Source organism: Canis aureus, chromosome 1, assembly GCF_053574225.1.
Source record: "Canis aureus isolate CA01 chromosome 1, VMU_Caureus_v.1.0, whole genome shotgun sequence".
Classification (NCBI taxonomy): domain Eukaryota; kingdom Metazoa; phylum Chordata; class Mammalia; order Carnivora; family Canidae; genus Canis; species Canis aureus.
This window is the reverse complement of record NC_135611.1, coordinates 54,326,217-54,349,481: the sequence shown is the minus strand read 5'-3', so window position 1 is coordinate 54,349,481 and position 23,265 is coordinate 54,326,217. Positions and strand designations below refer to the sequence as shown.

Here is a 23,265-nt window from a genome sequence, read left to right as displayed (position 1 = left end):
CTCATACACTATTGGTTGAAGAAAAAATTGGCCCGAACTCTGGAGCACAGTGGGATAGTCTTAACTGAAGCGGATCTTCCGCTCGGCAGGCAGCACCTCCCCTCCTGGGTGTGCTCCCTAGAGATACCCCTGCACCTGCTCGCCGGGAATCCCGCTCCGGGGTGTGCACAGCAGATCTGGAGACAGCCCAGCAGTTCCTCAGCAGGAGCATGGGTGAATGAAAACTGTTCTGTTCACAAAACATTATACAGAGTGGAAACGGTGGCCGCTTCTTCACGCTGTAACACGCGGGAATCTTAGAAACACAATTCTGAGTGAAAACAAGCATATTGCACAACATTGCTTTCCGTATGGTGACATTTTTCCTTTAGACCCCAAACCAAGCAGAGCTAAACAGCACAGCATTCAAGACATGCATACATATGTGACAAAACTTTCTTTTTTACTTAGTTTTATTTTTTGAGGAGGTAATAATTAACACACATTTTAAAACCTGAGGTCCTCTGGCAGGGAGAAGGCAGACAGGCCGGGAGGCACGGGCCGTGGCTGCAGTGACTCTGCCAACATTCCTGTCCCCATCCTATACTTGATGGTTGATTCACAGCAGCCAGTTTAGCATCACACTTGATCACAAAGCTCTAGGCTTAGTTCATATGTTCTTTTGTGTGTATTAAATGCTACATAACAGGGGCACCTGGGTGGCTCAGTGGTTAAGCGTCTGCCTTTGGCTCAGGTCATGATCCCAGGGTCCTAGGATCGAGTCCCACATCGGGCTCCCTGCATGGAGCCTGCTTCTCCCTCTGCCTGTGTCTCTGCCTTTCTCTCTGTGTTTCTCATGAATAAATAAATAAAATCTTTTTTTTAAAATGCTACATAACAAAAAACTGAATTGCAAACAGCCCTGAGGGGAGGCAGTCACCCCTTCGAACTTACCTATTTGGCTACGTGGTAGTTTTCGCACATCTGGTGCTTTCTGGGCCTAGAGAGCAGGAGGGCACTTACCCCTCCGTCCAGTAGAAAGTCCACCAGCTTCGCCAGCTTGCCAGGAATCACTCAGAGTCCCGGTCCACCCTTCCTAGAAACAGAGCGCCACCAATCACAAAGATGAGATCCTGGCTGCATTCTCTTGGGCTAAACTGTCATTGGTTTTGTGTGTGCCTTGTCACAGCCAGTCTCAGGAAGGGTCTTGCAGAAAAACCGCAGCCCTAGGAGCTCCTGCCTTAGGACAACACCAGCTTACAGTGTCCCCCGAAAGCCATGACCCCATGTGTGCTTCTCTAGTGCCACTGCAAATAAATAACGTACACACTCTGGGGAAAAAAGCTTTCTCGCTCTTCAAATGCAACCCAGGCCACTTTCCAGCAAGTGCTCCACCCAGGCCCCCCAGGAGCCGGTCCTGCGGAGGGAAGCTGAGGTCAGAGGTCTCTCCGGGAGGGGGCCACACAGTGCCCTTCAGGAAATGAGGGACCAGCAGGACATTAATACGTGTTTCGAAGGTACCACCCCCCATGTGCCATGTCCTCATCTCCTTATTTGTAAAGTGAAGAGAATGAGAGAAAGAAGCACAGAGATATCTGGTTGACTTCGAGACAGGCACCCACACCTGGAGAGAAAAGCAGCCGGGCGATGGTGTAGGTCCTGGTGCTGACGGGATCCAACTTGAGGCTTCAGGCTGTTCTCCAGCTCTGGGCCTGTTTCCCCTTCTCTGCCACATAAGCTCCCTGCTCTGTGAAGCCCTCTCCATGCTGCTGACTGGCCTGTGAGTTTCTCACGGGGTCGGGGACCAGCCACCTGATGCTTTCAGAGCAGGAAACTAGGCCCTGGTAGGAGGGAGGGAGAGAGGGGGAGGGCAGAGGACCTTTTCGAATGACAGTTCATGGAAAGGCCTTGTGAACTGGAGAGAACTCACAAAATGTAACGCGATGACTGCCACTATTAAGGTCAATTACTAGTAACAATGATAACATGCATATTAAAAAATAACTCCTTGTTTTATAAGGAGTTAGGGTGAAAACAATTATTTATGAAACATTCCTTTGCCTGCTCTGTTTCACTGCAGTACTATGCTTTCATAGAAGTGAGCAAAAGTGACCCATGATTTTTTTAAAGATTTTATTTATTTATTCATGAAAGACACAGAGAGAGAGAGAGAGAGAGAGAGAGAGAGACAGAGATATAGGCAGAAGGAGAAGCAGGCTCCCCGTGGGGAGCCTGATGCAGGACTTGATCCCAGGATCCCAGGATCATGACCTAAGCTGAAGGCAGATGCTCAGCCACTGAGCCACTCAGGTGCCCCAAAATGACCCATGATTATATCAACTTCTGAACATCCTTTTTTTTTTTAAGTTTTATTCATTTAATTAATCTCTATACCCAACGTGGTGCTTAAACTTACAACCCCAAGGTCAAGAATCACATGCTCTTCCAGCTGAGCCAGCAAGGTGCCCCCCAGCTTCTGAACTTCTTGGGTCTATGTGGACATTGCTGTGATTCACTAACACAGAGATATTTTACAGGTGTTCTTATTTTACAGGTTGTCTTATTTTTATAGTCTTTTTATACTTTAGAGAAGTTTAAATGTGTATTGTACATATGCATAATTAATAAGAAAAAGGTACTTGATTTATAGAATTAATGAGGATCAATCTAAAAGTAAGTTTATAATTAGTGTAAATTTCACAGCTAAAAATCTTTGATAAAAAACAATTTTGGTATTTTTTTTCTCATCACATAAGATGTTTTGCAAATAATTAATTGATAAAGCAGTTTAATACTATTAGCAAATCTCTCCTTCTTCTTCTCAAATATACCTGGTAAAATTGTTTGAAGACTTTGGCAGTGTGGAAGTGGATTGAATTTGTTATCAAATGAGTTTTGCAAAAATACGAAATCATCCTGGGGGCTCCTGGGTGGTTCAGTTGGCTGGGTGTTGGACTCTTGGTCTCAGCTCAGGCCTTGATCTCAGGGCCGTGGGTTCAGGACCCGGGTTGGGCTCTGTGCTGAGCATGGAGCCTACTTAAAAGAAAAAAAAAAAAAAAGAATATGAAACAGTCCTTTTCTGGAAGTAATACAATCATTGGTCACTTCTTGCTGAAAATCTGGTGTAAGTCTTAAATTCTAGTACTAGTTAAAAGTTGAATATCAATTACTTTGGTTTTTTTGGTTTTTTTTTTTTTGCAAACTATGAGATTTACAAGTATACTTTAATAATTGGCATGAAAGGAGAAACCACAGAAGTTTAAAACTGTTTAGACAAAATGATTTGCTTTCAGTGTTTTATTCTTTCTGTCACTCAGCAATCGGGTAATAAAATGTGCGCCATCAACACTACGACTTTTTTTTTAAATATCCCCCCAAATAAAAATGTTATATTCCCATTTTAAAAATGCAAAAAGTGCATTATTTTTTCCTCAAGTATTAGGTCTTGTCTGCAGTGAGGTGAGTAGGTTTCATGAATAGAGGAGGGGGTGAGTCAAAGGAAACAGGCTTGTTTTCCACCGATGACCTTTTAAAAGTTCACGAACAGCAAATATTCATCCTGTTGCCAAAATAGCGGATGATTTCAAAGTCAGGGTGTGAGACGGGTTGCTAAGGAAGTGTTTGGTGGATGCCATTGTGCAGACTGAGCAGCGAGGGCCTTCGGAGGCGGTAGGAAGACAGACGCCCCGAGTCTGGAGAGGCTGGGACTACCTGGCGTCTGCTTCCCAGCAGACAGGGCCACACCGGCTTCTTGTTGTAGCAACAGGCCACTCCTCTGACGTATTTTTGAAGGGTTGGCTTTTGTTTTCCCCACTGTCTTGATAAAACGACTGAGATAAACTAGGAGCAATTTTTTTTTTTTTCACTTGGCTCGCTGGGAATCCAATCTAGCTGTTTGCTAGAACGTGGACTGTTTTACAGGATGGCCAGTAAGAGCCATCAGATCACTGGCCGCCCCGTCTAACAGCGTTCCGCAGGGTGGAACTTTGCTGCTCTCCAGGGCTCCCTTTTGCATGGCGATTCAGAAGGACACCCCATGTAAAGTCACTGGCCCCTCAAAGACCTTAAGGTCATTGCCCGGCGCTAGCGCTTTCACTCTGGTGAGCTCTCTGGGAATTCTTGTAGAAATATTTAAGAAACAGGGCAGCCCGGATGGCTTAGCAGTTTAGTGCCTGCCTTCGGCTCAGGGCGTGATCCTGGAGACCTGGGATCAAGTCCCACATCGGGCTCCCTGCATGGAGCCTGCTTCTCCTTCTGCCTGCCTCTCTTTCTCTCTCTCCCATGAATAAATAAATAAAATTTTTAAAAATATATATATTTAAGAAACACACAACCAAAAATAAACTAAAAAAATAAAGTGAAATCAAAGTAAATAATGAACACATAGACCTGTATTCCAACCCTCCAGAATGGAGAGTTCTAGTTGTGTCACATCAGCTTCCAAGTTATGATCTCTTCTTTCAGGAGAAGCAAAGATTATCAGTAACATCGGAAGCCCTTCCTGATCCTGAGTCCCAGAAGCAGTGGCACTCAGGAACCCGGTGTGCTCATTTCCAGGCCATTTATTTGACTTCTCTCTCTCTCTCTCTTTATATATATATATATATATATATATATATATATATATATATATATATATATTCAAGAGCAATATGGAGTCTTTTATGTGTGCTTTTAAAATACACATAAAAACACATGATTAGGGCAGCCCAATTGGCTCAGTGGTTTAGTGCCGCCTTCAGCCCAGGGTGTGATCCTGGAGACTCAGGATCAAGTCCCACGTTGGGCTCCCTGCATGGAGCCTGCTTCTCCTTCTGCCTGTGTCTCTGCCTCTCTCTCTCTCTCTCTCTCTGTGTGTCTCTCATGAATAAATAAATAAAATATTTTTTAAAAAACCACATGATTATCGCTCTATGTCCCTACCATTTGCTTTTTCGCCTTAGCATTCTTTTGAAACGTAAGTATCTGTAATTTCTACTATTGCAAGGCTACTCCCAAGAGTCTTGCTATTTATTAGTTGCTTTCAAAGTGGAATTGAAAGGCACAGAAAGAACAAAAGTTAAAAATAATCATGTTCACATCACATTCATCTCACATTTACACTTTTAGAAGTTCTGTCACTTTTCACTGACGTTATACTTTAGTATTCTTATTGTTTGTTTTTCTGTTTGGCTTTCAGAGGGAGATAGCGTTTAAGTTTGAAAGACCTCTCATTGGAGATTCTTAAAGATGCTGGGGTTAAACACAAATGAATTTCCTAGACAATTGCCAGACCTTTTTCTAGTTGAAAAGTTTTGGGGGATGCCTGGGTGGCTCAGCGGTTGAGCATCTGCCTTCAGCCTAGGGCGTGATCCTGGGGCCCTGGGATTGAGTCCCACATCAGGCTCCTCACGGGGAGCCTGCTTCTCCCTCTGCCTGTGTCTCTGCCTCTCTCTGTATGTCTCTCATGAATAAGAAATAAAATCTTAAAAAGAAAAATGTTTTGAAGGAAGTCTTTCTGAAATGATCTCTTAAACACATCTCAACCTTGGGGCAGTGCCTGGGTGGCTCAGTCAGTTGAGCACCTGACTCTTGGTTTAGGCTCAGGTCGTGATCTCAGAGTCATGAGACCGAGCCCCATGGCAGGCTCCACACTCAGCTAGGAATCCACTTGAACTTCCCTTTCCCTCTGCTCTTCCTCCCCGTGCTCTTGCTGGAGCTTTCTATCTCTCTCTTTCTCTCTCAAGTAAATAAATAAATTAAAAAAAAAAAATCTCTGATGCCTCTACTAAATTCTACCTCTGAAACTAGTAATATAGTATTTGTTAATTAAATTGAATTTAAATAAAAAAACACACATCTCAACCTTAAAAAAAGAAAAAAACCCCAAGATGTTGAACGTGCTTATTGAATCACGTGATTGGTTGCAATACAAAATTTCTTTTAAGAATTTCTGGGGCTAAGGGTTGTTTTTTCCTTTTTGCAAATGGCCCTGTGTGGTTGTGAGTTCTTATATGTAGATATCCTGGGTTTTACTTATTGTCAAACTGACAGTTATTTTTGCTCTGACCCATGGTTACAATTCTGGAAAGCCGCTCCTTTCTTATCTTCCCTGCTTCTTAATAGATTGCCACCTGGAAATTTTGACAATAACCTTATGAAGCCATGCTAGCCTTTTATCAGTGGGGAACTCATTTAGTGCAGAAGCCTCTTTTCTTTCTTATTCTTGGTTCTTGGTTATGTCTTGGTCAAAATAACTAAACCTAAAGATCTGAACTTTTCCAGAATTTGATCTTAGAAAGAAAAATAAATAAAAATTTGGAAATTAGAAATATTTTCTATTTTTTTTTAAGTTTATACTGTTGAGAATGTGGAAAAAATAAGCAAGCAATAGGAAACAAGTCGTCATCACAAAATATAAGAACAACTTTTCAAACATTGCTCTCATAGCAACAAGAAGCAAACTTTCTGCGGGACATGATTTCAAATGTGGAAACTTCTAAGGGGACTCATAATGTCGACATCTATTACTCCAACAAATAGGAGAAATGATGTTTTCAGGGGGGAAAAAAGATTATTTCTTCTGCCAAAGATGGAAGAGACCCGATATGCATGAGCATATTTTAAAACAATCATTTGTGCTGTTGAAGTAGAAATAAGTGAAAACTCGCTAATTTAAACCTGCAGTCATTTAAAATGAAAATTCAGAGTATGGATACATGCTTTCACAGATCATTTTGGCAATCTATTTTAAAAAAGAATCTGACCAAGGGAAATAAAAAGGACGAGTCTATTGAAAGAATTTGTATCTGCAGATTAAGAACTTCCCCACCGATGTCTATGAAAAGAGTGGTTTGGGGCCTTGATGCATTCCTGGGGCGTCTGCACGAGGAAGGGCTGGAAGGTGTCAGCCCATTTCAAGCAGTGCACCTCCAAACGCTAAAATGATGCTGCTTCTGAAATACCTCGTCCTTCTGATTTTCACTCTAACACATTTTCTTGCTCCCTGGCAAGAATGAGCACAAGCCTGCCTCTCTCATTATGCTAAAGAAAGAGTCAGAGCCTTTGCTCCCACCCCCACGACTAAAGTTCCCTTTAAAATATGTAATAAGACGGATCCCTGGGTGGCTCAGTGGTTAAGCGCCTGCCTTCAGCCCACAGGGTGTGATCCTAGAGTCCCAGGATTGAGTCCCACATCAGGCTCCCTGCATGGAGCCTGCTTCTCCCTCTGCCTGTGTCTCTGCCCCTCTCTCTCTGTCTCTTATGAATAAATGAAATATTTTTTAAAAATAAAATATGTAGTAAGAAATGATGATGATCATTAGAATCTAGAGGGAAGAAGGGACCCTGTTTACAGATGAAGACACAAGCCCCAGAAAGGGAAAGTCCCCCCAGGTGAGGCTGCTGCCCTGCAGCCCAGTGGGTCCCCCCGGGGGCGGGCAAGGACCAGCAGCTGGGAAGGTCACGGAGAGCATCAGAGACAGAGGGCTTCCAGCCAACTCGAGAGCTTCAGCCATGGTGTGGAAGCTCAGCCCCTGGAAGCAGAGGCCTTGCACGCCCCGCTCACACCTGGGCTCCTTCTCTCATGCTCTCGGGCTTTCCTAGGGCAGACAGAGGGTGCCGGGGACCCTAAAGGAGCGTGTAGCCTCCCTGCGTTGCATTTACTAACCGAGGGGCATCGCACTGGGACTCAAAATAGAATCCTTGCCAAGTGTGTCGTTTCCGTGTCAGACTTGCTGCAAACCGTACAATACTTTATTGTTCACCTTGTCAGTTAGCCCAAAAGCATTCCGCATTGTTTACATAAGATGTTATCGGGGTTAAATATTGTTTTAGTTTCACAGGAATATGAATATTTAAGGTGGATCTTTTAAAGAAGTATTTCAAACACAACAATACACATATTTATAAGTGGCGAGGGTTCACTTTCAGGTCCAGGACCAAGGCCACCCCCCAGCACCCCGCCGTGGTCAGAGCCCACCAGGCCGCGCTCCGACGGCCGGCCCCCCAGCCCCAGCCCGGCCCCACGCAGCTCCCACGGAAGGAGTCTGCTTCTTTCACTCTGTCATTCCAGAGCGGCCCCCCTGGGCTCTGGGTTCCCTGCAATCTCATCAATGCAGAGGCAGCAAATATTTGGGGTCCTGTCTTTCAGCCACAAGGTGATTGCATTGGGCACGAGAGACCGAATGTGAATGAAACAGGAGCCCTGCCCTGCAAACCTCAGTCTGTGAATCAGATTTTGCCACCTGTGCTGTGCCCCTCGGGGAGCCAGCGCCCTGGGTGAGGCGGGAGGGCCTGCCCAGCAGGGGACGGGGACAGCGGCCCACAGGGTGCGTGCGGGCTGGGCCGTGTGCGCGGGGGGTGGGGGGGTGTCTGCTCCTTACCCTCCCCTTCCTTTGTGCTGAAGTCATGACAGCAAGTGGTTAGAGAACCGAGTGACATCGGTATGTCGGAGGGGACACGGAGGATGTATGGAGCCCAGCTGCACGGCTGGTAAACATCTTCCGAGCAGAGATGATGCCCGGACCCATGACGGTGACAGCCCCCTGGGAGGGCAGGCTGTGTGTTCTGTGAACAGGAGTCCAAAGTGACTCCATTGTTTCTGGGACGGAAATTCAGAGCATGTCTTCAAGCCCTTAAAACTTACATAACTTCTTGAAATAGAAGTTGCCTATTACATATAAATATCTGTGCAGAGAACATTCTGGAAGGATACAAGGGAGAATGCTTCATCTAGGCAGTGAGTATGGCGATTGGGGGTTGGTAGGGAGACTCCCATTTTCCATGTAACACCTTCCTGCATGTTTGCTTTCTTTTTTAACAGAGCAGATGTTACTTGACCATTCCTGAGTCCTCGAGCACTCAGAAATATGACGCCATTAGATCTGGCCCTTCGATTCACTGCGAGGGGGCCCCCCTAGAACTCTTTCCTAGCCTCGAGATGAAAAGCCTGTCTTTTTTTTTTTTTTTTTCCTGCTTCTGCATTTAGCTTTGTCTTTGTTTGTTTTTCTTTGGTAATATTTCTATTGTAATGTTTGCATTTCTGTGGCTTCCTCAGGAATAGAGATTGAAACTAGAATCTTGCCAGGACTCCTTTTTATTTTTATAAGACATAGTTGACATATGACATCGTATTACTTACAGGTGTACAACATGATGACTCAATAGCCAGGACTCCTTTTTTTTTTTTTTTTTTTGTGTTTTATATTTAAGTTTAATTTGTAGATGTCATGATTTTAAGGTTGTATGAGGTATAAGCACATGGTATATATGCCTAATTTTAAGTCACAAATATAATAAAATTTTTTTTTCTTTTTTTTTTTAATTTATTTTTTATTGGTGTTCAATTTACTAACATACAGAATAACACCCAGTGCCCGTCACCCATTCACTCCCACCCTCCGCCCTCCTCCCCTTCTACCACCCCTAGTTCGTTTCCCAGAGTTAGCAGTCTTTACGTTCTGTCTCCCTTTCTGATATTCCCCACACATTTCTTCTCCCTTCCCTTCTATTCCCTTTCACTATTATTTATATTCCCCAAATGAATGAGAACATATAATGTTTGGCCAGGACTCCTTTTTGAGCAGAGCCACTGTTTTCTTAGATGCTAATATATCTGTTAATAATTTCTGGAATTCCATTATAAGAAAAATTCAATCACAGAATAGATTAGGGATAATCTTTTTATTTACAAGAAGTTTGTTGTGTCTGTAGAGTCCCTCACAATGCTTAAGATAGCATGTCGTATGAATAATTTGTTATATTTCTGTTGCCCACAAACTCGCAGAGACTAACATGCTAACAAGTGGGCCAGATAGTCCTTATAGTAGAACATGAAGGCTCCTTTCTCTTCTCTAGTCCATATTAGAAAATATGTTATACTTTTTGTTTAGATACCAGGCACTGTCTACTCACAAACTTGCTAATGTTTTACATTTCTATCTGAATGTGATTTCTATGACTATATGCTTTCCAAGATTTTCACAGGGTATATATATATATATAAAAAACTATTAGCAATTAAACTTTTGCTTAATTTTAGTTACATGCTTGGCAGCATATAGGATGGATCCAGCCAGAAGTCTGCATATATTCTTTCCTTTGGCAGAGAAAAAGGAAGTGATTCTAACAATATGCATCTCTGTTTAAATGAACCAATACAAATTACCACAAGAGCACAAGAGCTGTATCTCGAATTTTTCCTTTTTTTTTTTTTTTTTTTTTAGAAATAGGTTACAATTTCAAGAGACTGCCCCAACTAGCTCTAAAATTCATGCACGTGGGTTTCTTTTTTTGGGGCAGACTAGAGCTATCAGATGGGAAAGCCGTGCTGTCCACACAGCAGCCACCAGCTACCTCTGATTATTTAAACTTAATTAAAACTAGATAACATTAAAATTTTAATTCCTCAGCTGGATGAGCCAATTTCAAGCACTCAGTAGCCACCTATGGCAGATGACCACTGTACAGACAGCACAGATCTATAACTTTCCATTATCATAGAAAGTTCTACTGGGCACCATTAGTCTAGAATAGACATATTTCATAAACAGTGGGAATGGAAATGTTTCTATGATAATGTCTAAAGTGTAATGAAGAATAAGATGCATTTTCATGCAGAGTCTTGTGCAGCAGAACATAACATACACATAAAAACTTTACAGCTTTCTTTGTACTGCTTGCACTCAGAGTGGAATCTCTGACTTTGTGGAACTCTATGTCTGGTGTGTTTTGCTTGGATTTCTTTTAGACAAAGAGAAGAAAGTGTGAGAAAAACACAGATGATTACGGTCACAGTGTTTCTCTGGTTTAATATTGACAGATCTGGTTCAGACGTGGGCACAGCATGGCCTTGGGTAGAGTTAGTATATTAACGGCCCTTTGCTGACATTGAAAGAAAAGTGACTTCAGAGAACAGTCTTGACATCCTACCTTTTTTCCCTTAGTACTTTTTGGATTTCTTACCCTACATTATCATTATTTATATATGTATCATTTATATATGACATGGTAAGCTTCAAAAGTGCTTAGACATACTACATGATAGGATTCTTTCCATAGATGTTCTAATGCCATTAATGCATAATCCTCCCCTTCCCTATAAATACAGAAACACTTGAGTGCTAAGTGAAGCACACGTAAAACAAATTACTACCTTACACCACTTACCAAAATTAACACAAAATAGATCAAAGCCCTTAGCATAAGAGCTAAAACTATAAAACCTTTAGAAGAAACATGGATGTAAACTGTATGACCCTGAAAGCACAGACAACAAGAGAACAAATGGGTAAACCAGACATCATCAAAATCAAAGATGTTTATGCTTCAAAGGGCACTATCAAAGTGAAAAGACCAACCCACAGGTGGGGGAATGTATTTGCAAATCACATACATGGTAAGAATTTACTGTCCAGAATATATAGAGTTCCTCAACTCAACAATAAAAAGACAAATAATTAGTAGTTGTAAGTGAGTAGATATTTCTCTAAAGAAGACATACAAATGGCCAATAGTACATGAAAAGATGCTCAACATCATTAGTTATTAGGTAAATGCAAATCAAAATCACAAGAAACCCCTTCACACCCATTAGGGTGGCTGACATAAAATATACAGACATCAAATGTCAGCAAGGATGTAGAGAAATTAAAACCCTTGTGCATTGCTGGTGAGAAAGTAAAAATGATGCAACCACTGTGGAAAACAGTGCGGCAGGTTCTTGAAATGTTAAACATAGAGATAGTGCTCTGACCTACCAATGCCACTAATAAATCTATGCCCAAGATAATTGAAAGTGTATATGCACACAAAAGCTTGTATTTGAGTGTTGATAGGAGTAATAGCATAACAGCCCCAAAGGGGAAACAACCCAAATATCTATCAACTGATAGATAACACAATATGGAATATTATTCAGCCATGAAAAGGAATGAAGTACTGATTCAAGCTAAAACATGGATGTACCTTATGAGAACTATGCCAGATGGAAGGAGCCCATCACCATGACTAATTGGTGTATGATTCCACTTACATGAAATGCCCGAAAGACGCGAATCCATAGCGACAGGAAGTAGGTGAGTGGTTGCCAGGAGCTGGGGACAGAAGGAACAGAGAATGAATCCCCACTGGTGTGGCATTTCCCTTGGGGGTGATGCATGTTCTGGAAGTAGATGGCAGTGATAGTCATACAACCTTGTGAGTATCCAAATGCCACTGCATTGTACACTTTTAAAGGATGCCTTATGGGGTACCTGGGTGGCTCAGTAGGTTAACTGTCCAACTCTTGGTTTTGACTCAAATCACAACCTCAAGTTTGTAAGATCAAGCCCCACATCAGGCTCCATGCTCAGCGCAGAGACTGCTTGGGATTCAGTCTCTCCTTCTGCCCCTCTTCTCAATCTCTCTCTCTCTCTCTCTCAAATAAATAAATAAATAAATAAATAAATAAATAAATAAAATCTTTAAAAAATAAAAACTAAAAATAAAGGATGCATCTTATGGTATGTAAGTCTATATTATACTTCAATCAAATATTTTAAAATAAATGTATATTTATATAAACATAATTCTTGGGTTCTTTTTTTAACCTAAGAATAAGTCATTTTTTAAAAAGGATTTTATTTATTCATTCAAGAGAGAGAGAACGAGTTTGTGCACAAGCAGGGGGAGGTGCAAAAGGAGAGAGAATCCTCCAACAAGCTCCTCACTGAGCAGGGAGCCTGATGTGGGGCTCGATCCCAGGACCCTGACATCATGCCCTGAGCCAAAGGCAGATGTGTGACCCACTGAACCCCCCGGGCCCCTCTAAGAGTATATCATTTGTTTTCAGTGCCATGTGACCCAATCTTCTAGGGAAATGGAGAGGGAAAAACCTCTAAGCCCAAGTACAGGATGAAATGATCACACGATCAAGTCCATGATTTTACGTAGAACCATATGAAGGCATATCTTTCCGCTTTAGCTAAAAGTATAAATTAGAAGTCAAGTGTGTTATTTGTGAGCCAGAAAATCAATTATAAAACAATGAAAAGTTTAAAAGACTCAAGTAGTTAGCATCTTTTTTAGTCAAAATTGCATGTTATATAATCTTTCAACGGCTGTATAAAAAGAGCCCTGAATCACATAGCGTTCTCACACGTCTCCAAAGTTCTGCATAAATGGAATGATTCTGCATGCCCTGGCAAACTATTAAACACATTTATTTCCATTTATTTGTCACCATCTTTGCATCTGTATTTAAATACCCCCAAGTGACTGCTCCTCTGGGAAAGGGGAGACGCAGTCCCTGCTGAGACCGCACATCTGGTGACTTCATTTCCTGGGTTATAGAAAATCCCCGCCTGGACAGACTGCCTGCAGGAAGGGTTTGCCACATGACAAATAAACAATAAAAATGCGGGCATAAAAAATAAACAATTCGACTAGCTTGCAAAACAAAACAACTGCTTGCAGAATTGACCTTAATTTGCTAACGCCTTCTGAATATTAGCCAGAGTTTCCAGGCCACCGTCTACACTGCATGTGAGGCTTTTCAGCCGGCACTCTGCCTTCATTTCATACCAAATGAAGAGTGAGGACAAGACAAATAAAACTTCAAACAAAACTCTTCCAAGGTCTTGTGAGCAATGTGTAACTAGGTAACGTAGCATATATAAGGATGAATCTTCCTATCGAGACAAGCAATCTTTCCAGGCTAAACATTTTATTTCAGGTAAACATTAGTGAATGTCGTACCATGCACAGGGTGTGCACAAGCAGCTAGAAATGAACCCCTTTCTCATGGTGCCAGTCACCCCAACCTGTCAATGATGGAGACTTTGCTTTTTCGTACACGCATGTGTTCCCTTCCACTTCTCATGGAGCTGCCCGTGGAGACGGCGGTGGCCGAGGGGCCGGGGACTATAGTGAGTAAGGTGGATGGACAGCAGGTGCACCTGGAAACCAAGGAAGATTCATTGGTGTTTACCTACTGATATTTTACTGACTCTGTCCTTAAAAATATGTTCTTGCCATTTCAGAGGAGATGTTTTAGAAAAAAATAAACTCAATTTTTCAAAACCAGACACGGAAAGGTTTCAACAAATTACTCTTTTGTTTAAATTAATTGCTACAGAATACAACACAGGCTGTATCTAAAGTCTGTAGATTTTTTTGCACAAGGAATCATGATCACAGTAATATCGTCCCATCTAAAGTGTTTTATTTTTTTATTTTTATTTTTTGCAAGCAGATTTTTAACACTAGGATATATTAAAACCAGTGAGGTTTTTCTAAACTGGTTTGTAATATCTCTCATTTTTCGAGTGCATATGAGGAAAGTACCAATATTCCTTTTTTTTCCAGGTGGGAGAACTGAGATTTGAAATGATGGGTGAAAAGCCCAAAGGCAATAGCTAAGTATCAGAGCAGGGATTCAGACCCCAGGTCTCCCTGTGGCAGAGCCAAATGTTTAAGCCCTCTGTGACACTGCTCTGGCCACAAGCAAACCTTGTGTTTCTCCTGGGTTTTCTCCTGCTGAACGGAATTTTGTTATGTTAAAGGCAACGGTGCTCACTCCACCACTTACTAGCGAAGGGATCTTGGGCATCAGCCTCCTCATGTGTAAAATGGGCAACAATAACGTGGAAATGATTATTTCTACCTTACGATTGTTGTCAAGATTAAATGAATTACCACAAGTGCCTTGCTCAGAACAGCACCTGGACCATCGGAAGCTTTCATTAAGAGATATTATTATGTACAAGAGGTTTTCTATGCCTACAGCTCATGGTCAGACTAAGTAGAATGCACAAATATTGAAATATTTGTGTCGTGCAGTGTAGTGTGAATAACACAAAGCCACGTAAGTATAGCCGGGGGCTGCTGTTTAAAACCTTGTTATCTGGCTAGACAGAGCAGAAACATATGAGATGACAAGTGACATAAAATATTTAAACAAATCTCCCCAATAAAAGAAATATCATGGTGGGATTGTCGGGAAAGAACATTATGGCGATGCCTTTAAGGAGAGCAGAGATTTAGGTGAGCTGATGGCAGGCAGTGCCAGGGAGGGGGATTGCGGAGGTCTGGGGGGTGCCTTCAGGCCCTCCTCCAGGAACCAAGGAAACCTTCCAGCAGCTAATGAGCACTGACTGCGTTGTACAAGCCCTAATCACATATGGGTCAGTGAGTCACCAGATTTTGGACCAAGCCTTGCGTTAGTCTGTGGCCAATTTTTGGCATAAACAATTTCCTTTTTTCTCGTTCCCAGACTTTAAAAGGTTTTGTCGTTGCTGGGTTAGGTTTCTTTCTTCTTTTTCTTTGGTTTTCCTTCCTTCCTCCCTTCTTACTCTCTTTCATGATGTGTGTGTGTGTGTGTGTGTGTGTGTGTGTGTGTGTGTGTATTTGGTGAGTCCACATGCCTGACATGCTAGCCATTGGACTGAGGGACACCTGCTATTTGGGTGGAGAGGGACAGACCCTGTCCCAGAGCTGGCTGAGAAAACTGAATATATGCCACTCAGAAAAGGAGTGCTAAGTTTTTGTCTGAGAACAACTATGTGTGAGTGACAAAGTTTTCCCAGTTTAAAGCGACACAAGAAAAAAAAAGATACAGTGAGATTTTTATAGAGTTATCCTTACTGACTTTCATGTTGGTCACATATTCGTATTCTAATTCACTGAATTTGTAATGATCTGTGGTACGAGGCGATTGTAAAATATATTTACAGAACAGGTCTACACAACTGGAAATTGGTTTCTCGTGTCTCCTCCACCACCACCATCTTTTCTTTAAATGTTTCTGAAATCCAAAAATAAATCAATAAATAAATAAAATAAAATAAATGTTTCTGAAATCCAAAGATCTGGGGACCACTGATAGTAGGTTGCAATGAATCTTTAAAAAAAAGTATTGCTTAGAAAGGCCAGGCTGTGGATTTTCATGAGGAGCAACTGTGCAAATGGTCATTCACTGGGTACACGGGGACTTCTTATCATAGAAGGCAGTTCTAGCCACATGACAGGATGTATTTTTAATTTTTTTAATTTTTATTTTGTTTAAAGATTTTATTTATTCATGAGAGACACAGAAAGAGAGAGGCAGAGACACAGGCAGAGGGAGAAGCAGGCTCCCTGCAGGGATCCCCATGCAGGACTCAATCCCAGGACCCTGGGATCACAACCTGAGCCAAAGGTAGACGCTCAACCAATGAGCCACCCAGGTGCCTCTGGGATGTATTGTTTAAATAATTATATTATAATTCACATCTCACTTTTCTTTGAAAAGTATTTCTTTAACTGCTTTACAAATTTTAGCAGATATAATAAATATGCATTTACTTTATACTGCATATTAATTCTTTGCATCAAAACACCAAGCTTTTTATATCTATACTAACTGAGCCTGCTTTCTAAATCTGCTACTTTTAAGCATCTTGTCGTGACCTGGTGTCTTAACCTCATGTCGATCATTTGAAATACAAAGAAAAAGCCCGGCTTGTATATCTGGCGAAATTGAAGGGAAAATGAGACATGTGCTTACAAAATGACGATGGACCCTGCAGAGATACTGCGGGTGACCAGAGGACAGAACAGGAAAAATGAATGGAACAGGGAATTCTGTGACACACCCGAGCACAGATGTACTTCCCTCTGTCCCGAGGCTCACACCTGACATAATTTGACGCTTGCAGATTTCTGTAGCATTCACATTCTCTCGCTGTCGCAGGAAAGGTAATTTCATCTCATATTCCCTTCCTGTCTCTAGTTGACTTGACCAGCTTGCGGTAAACTCTCTGAGAGGCAGAGCAGAAGGGGGCTTCGGAGCCAACCAGGGCCATGCGGACCCCACACCCACAACCGGGATCACTTCTCTGACACTTGCCAGCCATGGGACTGGGGACAAGTCCCTACATTTCTGTGAACTCCATGTCCTCACTTTAAAAGGATCACCATAATGCCTGTATTGAAGGATTTGATAAAATGAGAGCAATGTGAGGGCACAACAAGCATTAGCCCTAATGTCTCCACTCCAGGAGGCAGGACAAGTAGGATCCCTCTATTTTATTCTCTTGGATGCATGCAGTAAAATGCTTAGCACACATACTTCACTCAGTCCTTCATTCAACAATATTTACTGAAAACCCTTGACCTGGTGTGATGGGAGAAGCATGAGGAGGAGCTCAGCAAACCTGGTCCAGGCCACCGAACAGCCATGGGGCATAGGATACTGGATCCACTTGCCCAGGCCTTGACCTCCTCATCTTTAAAGTGGGGTTGTCGGATGAATAATTGTTTGAAGTACGAAGGGAGGGATGCAGGAAGGAAGGAACAAAAAGAAGAAGATAGAGGTGGAAGGAAGGAAACAACGCCAAGGTTGAAATAAATGCTTTTGGTGAACTGTGAGTCTTGATAAAACAAAAGCCACATGTTTTCTAATCCAGAATGTGACCACAGAGGAGAACCGTGTGCTTCTAAGTTACGTGTCATCATTCAAAATAAAGGAAAGAAAAGTCAGAACACATTTTTCTAAAGGGAGCAGTCGTGACGGTGCAAACCAACACCCTTTGGAAATCCAGTGGCCGCGTCCAGCACGGGAGCAAACCCATGGATGCAGCTGACCGTGTTCCCGACTGGCCTGAGCTGGGAGATGCAGCTGGCACATTGCAAATGCTCACAAAATGTCAATGACGGCAATGGTATTAGTAATTATAATATCAGTTACTTTGAGTATCATTAGCATCACTACACTGGCTGGGATGCAGCAGTGCTGTCATTCCGCTGGTGAATGCGTACACAGGGCGTTGTAGACTGCCGCTTTATACGTAATAAGATGCCGCTTGGGAATAAAGTCTGATGGGAGAATAATATTTATAGGAAGCTTAGAACTTCATGGGAGAGAAGTGGATTAAAAATGACTACCCATAAAGCAGAGAAATGAGTTAAAATCCTATAGAGTAAGGAGCAAGTCTGGTAGAGAAATCTGAAACAGAAGGATAGTGGGAAGATCTCGGGGGAGATGCTATGATGGTGCATGTTGTTTCTCTAATGTTGGGATTGACAGGGCAACCAAATCCATGTTCAGGAAAAATCAGCATGGAAGTGGGTTTTAAGTAACCCCTAGAACGTGGAGGTGCATGGTGTCATTTTCCGGTGGCTGCACCTAGTGGCCTGGGGAGCAGGTGGGAGACTGGCCTTCAGATCGCCGTGTTCTTGGCTGTGAGACTGTGGAGGAAGAATCAGATCACCGTGAGACTCTAGGCCCGGGAAAGGCACTGTGCGTTGCACACCAGGGGCCTCCTACCGTGTGCCGTGTCCCCTACTCCTGGCAGGGTTCCGGGTCCTGTACTCATATAGGAACGTCTGGAACATTAACCTACAGCTGCGCCCGAGCCTCACTGCAGCGATCACAGAAGACAGAAATGCATCGCCAGCTCTGCTTCCCTGCAGAGCCCTGGGACGGCATGTCTAGGCCCCGTCCAGTTCCCCCAAAGACTTCTTCTCTGTGATCCTTGAAAAAGGAAGTTTATGGGTATGGGCCATGCCATTCCTCACCACTCTAATCCTGGAGCACCCAGAGGTGCTGGACAAAGTGTCCAGGGAACTATGGATGCATGTCTGGTCATGGGATGAAGACATCTTGGAGCCCCGGAGCATCCTGGCTGCTATAGAGAAGGCTGGCATGTCTACAGAACAAGCCCAGACTCTTCTGGAAAAGATCTCAACACCAAAGGTGGAGAACAAGCTCAAAGAGACCACTGCAGCAGCCAGCAAATATGGAGCCTTTGAGTTGCCCGTCACTGTGGCCCATCTGTTTGGCCAACCCACATGCTGGCTGGCTCTGAGCGGATGGGATTGCTGTCCCCACCCACCGTCCCACCCCCCACCCCACCCCACCCCCGCTGGTAGGGAAGCGGATGGGCCCTGTGCCTCCAGCCATAAATGCCAGATTCTAAGGGTGGCCAGGGGAAACAAATCTATTGGAGAAAGAAAGCAGACCATCTGCTTACCCTTCTTCCACTGTGCGACACAAGGACTCTGGGTTCCCTGACTGGCAGAGGCTCCTCTGTGGCCCTGGGGGGTGTGGGGAGGGGGCTGCACCGTGCACCACCTGCCTTTAGTCTCATGGCTGCTATTACTTCCACACGTCGCAGTTGCCTTTTGAGAACCCCAAACTCTGCTTTCCTCAGAAGAGACCTAATGCCATTAGGCATTAAACACACACACACACACACACACACACACACACACAATTAAACTCCAATTCGAGAAAGCTTTGCAACTGAGCTCTCTAGCTGGGTTACCTGTACGTGCAAAGAGAAGAATACGGAATAATTTAGGAGATATCTTGCTCTTTAAGAGGAAAACATTTCTGCAAACAAACCACAGGAGACTCTCAACCATAGGAACCAAACTGAGGGTTGCTGGAGGGGAGGAGGATGGGGAGATGGGGTGACGGGGTGACTGAGGGATGCGCATCGAGGAGGGCACGTGATATAATGAGCACTGGGTGTTATATAAGACTGATGAGTCACTAAATTCTACCCCTGAAACTAATAATATACTATATGTGAGCTAAATTAAATTTAAATTTAAAAAAAAGTTTTTTAAAAAGAAAAGAAGTATTTCTGGAAAAGAATCATGGAATTAAATTGCATAGGCTTTATTTAAGAATCCGAATCACTTTACATGCCAAATTATAAAACTAATATTAGCCTTGGCTCAACACATTTTTACCGATATACACAAATGAGCACAAAATAATTTTACGTGAGAAGTAGAAAAGCAACAAAAACAATAGTACTTCCCAGACATGGTTTAGAGCTCACTTTTCAGCCCATGTCAAGTATAGTTTAAGAAAAATGAAAAAGCTTAGAACAGAAAAATAATTAAACCCAGCACGTAGGCCCAGGGACCTGTGGGATCTGGGCGCCTCCATAAACTGCTCTGGATCTAATTTTCCACATTTTCAGTGAGGAGATTGGACAAACTCACCTTGAGGGAAAGTCTTCTCAGACATGACTGTTTCATGATCTGTCCAGTGGGTAAAAAGTACTGCCAGCTGGAAACTGTCTACAGAGACCCATGAATGAGGCTATGGGTTGTGCCATGCTCACCCTTAATATTCTTTTCTTCATGTGGGGAGTGGCTTGGTGCCTTTGGGGCCACATTGCCACAGAGTGGAAGCCACCTAACTGAGATCTTAGTGAAGCATGCTTTCACTCCTTGAGAGACAAGTAAAGCACCACGTCCTGGCCCCCAGCAAGTGATGGTCTGGCCCTGAAGACTGGGCAGGCCCTCAACTGCACTGATCCCACTTCATGCCGAGTGAGAATCAACCGAGAGATTTAGGATGTCTCCACACTTCCGTCCCTTGTGTGGCATTTGTCATGTGTCACGAAGCTCACCTCTGTCAGGAAGCAACCCAGGAAACATGAATACCACCTGAGTATGTTAAAGATTTGTTTATTTGAAAGAGAGAGAGAGGGGTGGGGAGGGGCAGAGGGAGAGAGAGAGTCTCAAGCAGACTCCACACCGAGCGTGGAGCCCGACGCTGGGCTCGATCCCAGGACCCTGAGATCATGACCTGAGCCAAAACCAAGAGCTGCACCCTCAACTGGCTGAGCTACCTCACCCCTCATCTTCTTTTTAAAATGCATTTTGGACATGTCCCAGAGAAGTTTCACCTGGACAGAACCACCCTAATAACAAGGTCTCACAACTGCTTTGGGATTCTGCTGTGGGTGTCACACGGGATTGCTCCTGGCCGTGAAAGGAGGGCCCTGGGCTCCCAGTGCCCCTTACCATAGCCAGCGGCTGGCACACTGGGCAGATCAGATCACGCCGCCTCCTCAGATGTCTGCATTCACAGTAATCTAAGCCTATCTGATTTCTTTTCATTTTTCTATAAGTAAACGAATGTTTTCCAAGACTTTAAGATGCGGTAATGAGAAGTAGAATCCGACTTCAAGGCAACAAATATCATGCCTTGCCAGAATGAGCAACCGAAGTGCAGACTTTGAACAATCCAAATTGTGCAACAATGTTGAAAAGAGAAACTTATTAAATACGTGGGCTTTTTTTTCATTGAAAAATCAAGTCAGAAAAACATAATAATCTAACTTTAAGTGTTTAAAGTCAAGAAGCATCTGTTATAGCCTTCCAGTTATTGTTACTAATTGTGATTTGGGCGAAGAATGAATACTCATCAAAGAAACAACACATATGATAGTTCAATTTCCTGCCATGTTTTAGAGATTTTTGTCTCTGGAGAGCTACCAATGAACCAGAAAATTATCAGAAACCAAAATGAGCATATCCTTTTTTTCAGAAAAAACATTTAATCTTGTAAAGTTGCTACTTCTTTCTAAATTATTTTATAAATCAGTATTCCAATAAATAGGTGAAAATTATTTTTAATGAGATAAAGTGATTCTAAAGGTCACATGGCAAAACAAATACATTGAACATTGCTCTACCAGGGACCCCTGGGTGGTGCAGTGGGTTAAGGGCCTGTCTTCAGCTCAGGTCATGATCCCGGGGTCCTGGGATTGAGTCCTGAGCCGAGCTCCCTGTTCAGTGGGGGACCTGCTTCTCTCTCTGCCTCTGCCTGGTGCTCCACCTTCTTATGCTCTCTCTTTGTCAAATAAATAAATAAAATCTTTTAAAAAAAGAAAATTGCCCTACCAGATATTAAAACACATTACAAACCTCAGTAATTAAAACAATGATAAAGGTATATGATACACTTCAGTCAATGCAAGAGATTAGAAAGTCCAGAAATAGGGCCCAAACACACGAGAGAATTTTGCATCCCCTGAAATGACTATTTAAAAATGGTGTCGGAAAACATTGCTGTCAGAAAAAGTTGTACATGGATCAATATTTTATCTTGTACCCCAGTATAAATTCCAAATGAAAAAAGATTTAAATTTTTCCAAAATAAAGTCATAAAAATACTAGAAGAAATGTCCGGATCTTCTTATAAACCCAGCGAAGTAATGGCCTAACCATATTTCAAAATTCAGAAACCACAAAAGATAAGATTGATTCATTTAACTTTGTTTGAAGAGAAAACTTCTGCAACATGCCATAAACAAAGTAAAATGGCAAGGGGGAAAAATGGAAAAGAAATTTGCAGCTCCCACAAATCAACCAGAAAAATGGATTAATATCTTAATAGAAGAAGGGAGGTGGGCACACAGGATGTAAACATTGAATTCAGAGGGAAGGAAATAATAGTGACCCCTCAACATCTATCTGAGTGATACCCAGCCTCCCCACTGAGATACCATTTTTCATGTAAGAATTAAAAACAACAAGACTTTAAGGAAACAGGCACAGCCATACATTGCCGATGAAGAGCAGTCTGGAAACATCCACCAAAAGCAGAGAAATGTACACCCTGAATAGCTTTAAAAACCTGCGCTTTTGCCCATTCACTGTGGCACCGTCCCCAGATGCAAAGCCTAGAAACAACCTAAATGCCCACCAGCGTGGAAATGCCGAGATAAAGTTTGCTCTATCCAGGCACCGACCTCTCTGTGTTGCTATAAAAAAGAATGAGGTCTATGTTCTGAGTTGGAAGGGTCTCCAAGAGAGGTTATGAAAAGGATAAGAGTGCACAACTTTGGGTTGTAATAGAGGGAAGCACGTGTTCATATTTGCTTAGATCTGCATGCCTATCTGGAAGGATCCAGAAGGAAAACGGTAACTGCTCAGCTCTTTGGGGGTGATGGACACTAATGGTGAGCAGACGGGAGGTGAGCTGTTCATATATGACTGTAGTTTCTTTCTTTCTTTCTTTCTTTCTTTCTTTCTTTCTTTCTTTCTTTCTTTCTTTTTCTTTCTTTCTTCCTTTCTTCCTTCCTTCCTTCCTTCCTTCCTTCCTTCCTTCCTTCCTTCCTTCCTTCCTTCCTTCTTTTCTTTCTTTTTTTTAACAATGTGAGTGCATAACTTTCTCAAAAACTAAGCAAACAGCTTAAAAGTCAGAAACCCTCTGGAGCAAAGTGTTTCTGGATGCTTCCATTTTCCCAAAAGAACTTCCCCAGTCTTTTTGATACTGCAAGTTAAAAATAATTTTCCTGGCATTTCTAGCATTACCTTATTGTCAGAGAGTATTTTTAGGTTTTCCCCCAGAGATGGTTCATCTGGCGTTGGGGTTCCACCCAGGGCTTGGATTTCTCTAGGATGCCAGGTTCAAGGTTGTCCCTGGAACATGCCTTGGGGCAGGAACACTGACACTGGGGGAAGTCAGTCCTCGGAGTGCCCAGGGTGAGAGGCAGAAAGAGGACTGTTGGCCCATAGGCTCCAGCATCTCCGGGC

At 42.8% G+C, this 23,265-nt stretch overlaps 1 protein-coding gene and 1 pseudogene across 2 annotated transcripts in view; both read left to right on the top strand.

Annotated features, from left to right (window-relative positions):
* PDE10A (phosphodiesterase 10A) overlaps nucleotides 1-23,265 on the top strand; it is a 590,722-nt gene that overhangs the window by 182,434 nt on the left and 385,023 nt on the right. The gene's annotated exons all lie outside the window — the stretch shown is intronic.
* Nucleotides 13,770-18,896, top strand: LOC144294614 (glutathione S-transferase kappa 1-like; annotated as a pseudogene).